The sequence below is a fragment of the Pyxicephalus adspersus genome, chromosome 5 (genome assembly GCF_032062135.1).
Source record: "Pyxicephalus adspersus chromosome 5, UCB_Pads_2.0, whole genome shotgun sequence".
In the NCBI taxonomy this organism is placed as follows: Eukaryota; Metazoa; Chordata; class Amphibia; order Anura; family Pyxicephalidae; genus Pyxicephalus; species Pyxicephalus adspersus.
The window spans coordinates 646,492-650,837 of record NC_092862.1 but is presented as its reverse complement, the minus strand read 5'-3'; positions in this window follow the sequence as shown (position 1 = coordinate 650,837).

Genomic DNA, 4,346 nt, shown 5'->3' with positions numbered 1-4,346 from the left:
CCTTATTTCTTATGAATCACCAATTTAGGAACAGGACTCAGAATAATCATTGATGAGGGGCAGAAAGTGAGTGAGGAGGGAGAAAGATATGATGAGAGGACCATAAAAAAGGTATGAAGAGGGAAGGAGGGTAACAGGATGGGAGGAGAAGGGAGGAAAGATGGGTAAGGTAAGGGGAAGACGTAAAATGGAGAGTAGAAGGAGGAGAACGAGATTGGGGTGATAGTGCTGATTTGGAATATTTATCTGTATAAATATGAATGTTATATCCCCTATCAATGCATATAGATATTCAATAAAAGAAGGTCCATGCAATGATAGCCAGTCATTCAAACAGTTAAATTAAGAAAACAAGGTGAAACATAAAGTACACAGCAATATTGTTTGATATCTAGATATCGGAACTTTACTCAATATATACAGCACATGGAAATAAGGTTATTAGTAGTAAACCCCTGTAATAATATAATAATGCTTAGTACACACTACAGTAATTACAAAATGGCAAAGTAATGCAGTAATACTATAGACACCCTAAGACTACAATCAGGAATATCTTATAGCTACTTGCTAAGAGGTTAATGGGTACCTCAGGAGCCTAATTCCTACAGAAGAGGACTCCATACCAGCTTACCTCCGGAGACCCTCAGGAGACAAGGAAAGCAAGCAAGCAAGAGACCTAAATTCTCTCAGTTCCCATTTTTATATAGTTCATTCCCATTAGATATCCTTGGGGCTCTTGGATTGGTTACTGGATGTGATTTGTAAGATGACTATTGGTTGGTACCCCCCCAGGCGGGGCCATCTAATTTTAGGTGTCACCAAAAGGTCTGGATGGGCCATCACCCTCACCCATCTGTCCAACTATTCACCCAACTCTTCATTATTATGGGAGCTGAATGTCCCTAATGTCATTGGAAGTCCTTGGAAACCCTAGGTGGTCTGACAAAGGGAAATAGTTACCCAACGTCCCCACACATATACATTATATATTCATCTATTTCTAGCCACATATATCTCTAAATATCTATAACCATTCTGGAGGTGCAACAACAGAGAGGCAAAATCTGAAGAAGAATAAAAGGGAGGAAGAGGGCATGCTGGGTGTCTGATGGCTGCGTCATTATACAATTATTCTTAGAGCAGGAGACCCATAAACTCTTTCTCACAGGGCTAATTTAAAAGACAATCAGGCAAATTGCTCAGGGCCCCCTTCATCTCCAGGGCCCCAGTTGACAGAATATTCTGAATATTTTCTTATTTTATCTTTACTCAAAATGTCAGATTTTTTAAAAAAGACTCTTTACTTCCTGTTGAAAAATTACCCAAATAGTTATACCATCCCTCCCTTCACTTCATTGCAAAACCTTTAATGTAGTAGATATGGAAAAAGCCACTGTATATCTGTAAATCTTTATATGCCATTCCATTCCATGAAATTATTATTTGTAATTAGCTGGTCATGTTCATTATCCTGAATATTGCATAGGCTGGGGGTCCCCTTACACCAATAGGCGAAGGGACTCTTTACATTGGTGAGTATATATGCTGCATTGTAACGTAGAAGGTTCCTGTAAGGGAATGGCACGGCTTGGAGCGAATCATTTGCTCCCAGGATGCACAGCAAGACCCAACAGCACCAATCAGGAGAGATCTGAGCACAGACATATATATACAGGGAAGAAGGGAGGGGTTAGTCACTCCATCTTGTGTTCTGTGTCAGAGAAAGAAGCGGAGAAAAGTGCATTGTGACAGGGACAGGTTAGGAGCCTTCTGTATATTTTGAAATATACAGATTGTGCAGTTTATAATGATACCTCTTGCTATCTAGCAAAAAAGGCAGAAACATATCTGTATTTCTCTGAAAAATATACAGATATTTTATTCTGATCCCACTTGCTATTTACCAAAGAAACTGTTTGGTACAGGTGCATTTTTCACAAATAAAAGATGAGCAGTAGACGCAGAGAAGGCATCTGGCAGGGACCATACTGCGCGGGAGTCCACCATTGTAGGACTGCAGCAGCAGCAAACTGTTGGAGGCAGCAGCACAAGTTGTGAAACAGGTCTGAGATGTGTGCGGAGCCCCATTACGCTGGTAGATTTATTGAGAGGGTGGAATACAATCATACAGCCACGTCATGTGGAGATTATTGTGGACTGGGTCTCAGGCCTCAAGTGCAGCAGGCTCTTCTTCTGGAGCAGCAAGCAGCACAGCCGTGACAGGAGCAGGGACAGGAGTTATGGTGGCTAATGAGCCTGTACCTCCCGATGACTCTCCCTTGTTGTTTGATGAACAGCCTGAGGATCTGTCATTGCGAATTTCAGAGCAGGAGGCAGACTTTGAGACCCCTGGAGAGTGTGGTCTGCAGTTGCTGGGCGAGTGTTCTGCATCAGTGGCTGCATTTGCAGAGGTTGGCTTACATGAAAATGAGGATGATGATGACCGTGCGATCACCTGGGAACCACCAGTGCGTGTGAGGACTAGCAGCAGTTCCGAAACAGACGTAGAGGAAAGGCAGCAGCAACAGACTCGGGATGGAAGGGGCCGCACATCTGCCTCATGTGAGTCCCAAAGAACACACAGACGAGTGGGCACAAGCAGGGGAATAGTCAGAGATGATGTGACCGTGGTGGAGATGTAGCTGGAGCTGGAGGCAATGTGGAAAGCATTACTTCTCCCATTCAGCTGTTCCCAGTTTACATGCAAATGTAATTGATAACCTCTCCCGGGCATTGTCATTCTCGTTGTCTAGTCAAATCCACGTCACCATGGACAGCTGGACAACCAGGCACGGAGTGGGACGCTACCTGTTCTTCACCGCTCAGTGGATGGCCTTGCATAGCTCAGTGGGCGGTAGTCTGTAAGAGGCATTACATTACCTGGTACCCCTGCCGAGGGGTGTGGTGGGAAAGCATGGGCCACCCTAGTCCTCTCCCTCCTCCTCCTTCTCCTTCTTCATTCCTTTTACCGGCAAGCCCTTTTTCTTTCAACACAGGCAGTGCTGAAACCGGTGTCCTTGGGGAAAAAAATTCACACTGGCAGAAAACTCTTGTCCGTTTTGCACAGAGAGGTTGAAGCTTGGCTGACGCCCACCAGGCTTACAACAGGCAACCTAGTGTGCGACAACGGGGCCAACCTTGTGGCCACGCTGTGCATGGGCTGTATAACACATGTGCCCTGCTTTGCACACATACTGTCATGGTCCCTTCCGTGACTGAAGTTTGAGGATCTGTCAGACAAGCTGCATGTGAGGGTATCTGACAGTCTCTTTGTTTTCACTTGTTTCTGTGTTGTTTGTAATGAGCACTCTGCTTGTATCAGCTGCAGCTGGTGGTCATTACTGCTCCTCCATTTAGTCTGGCCTCACACTTCATGCTGTGCGGTTGATATTCCCTGCTGGGATGTGAAGAGCTGGAGTGTTGTGCTATTCTGAGTTCGTGTTTATATATCTGCTACTAAGATAAGTTCTGAGTTCTTGTTTATTTATCTGCTATTAAGATAAGTTGAATTACTTTTGGTGTTTTGTAATTCTTTTGTTGTTTACTAGGCCTCAGGGAGACACTGGGTCCTTCATAGGGGAAGTTACCAGTAGTCTCAAGCCAGACACTACTGCCAGGGCTATACAGGGCTAGTAGGGCCTAGGTTCCTGTGTATGAGTATTCCCACCATCAGGGGATACTCATACTGTTAGGAGTTAGGGCTAGGTTAGGGTGTCTGCAAGGGGTGACCATTCCCTTTTCCCTAGTCACTGGAGGCCTAGTACAGAGTTTCACCTTTCTGTTTTCCTCCCCTCCCTGTTAATCGTGACACATACTGAACCTGGCGGTGCAGAAGTTCCTTGGCACATACCCAGGACTGCAGGACTTACTGAGACTGGCTCGCTCCATCTGCAGCCATGTATGCTGATCCCCAACTGCCGCCGCGGCGCTTTGCAAGATCCAGCGCCAACACAGGCTTCCACCGCATAGACTGATTTGTGACAATGTGACTAGATGGAACTCCACCCTTCACATGTTCCAGCGTCTATGTGAAGAAAGGCTAGCCATCCGCCATTACTTCAGTGTGGTGCATGGAGGCAGTGGTGCCCTTGGTATATCCACACAACTGAGCTATTTTACCAGTGACAAGTGGCTGCATATGGAGACACTGTGCAAGGTACTGGCCCCCTTTGAGCAGGCCACAAATGTTTCTGGGGCGGAGTGGTCAGGCTCGAACGATGTCATACCCATCATCTTTCTGCTTGATAATACCCTGTGTGGCCTGATGGAAAGTGGTGATGGGAGAGGAGGGGAAGAAATGGGGGAGGAGGATGAGGGTGACATTACACTCCATAGCGCACAGC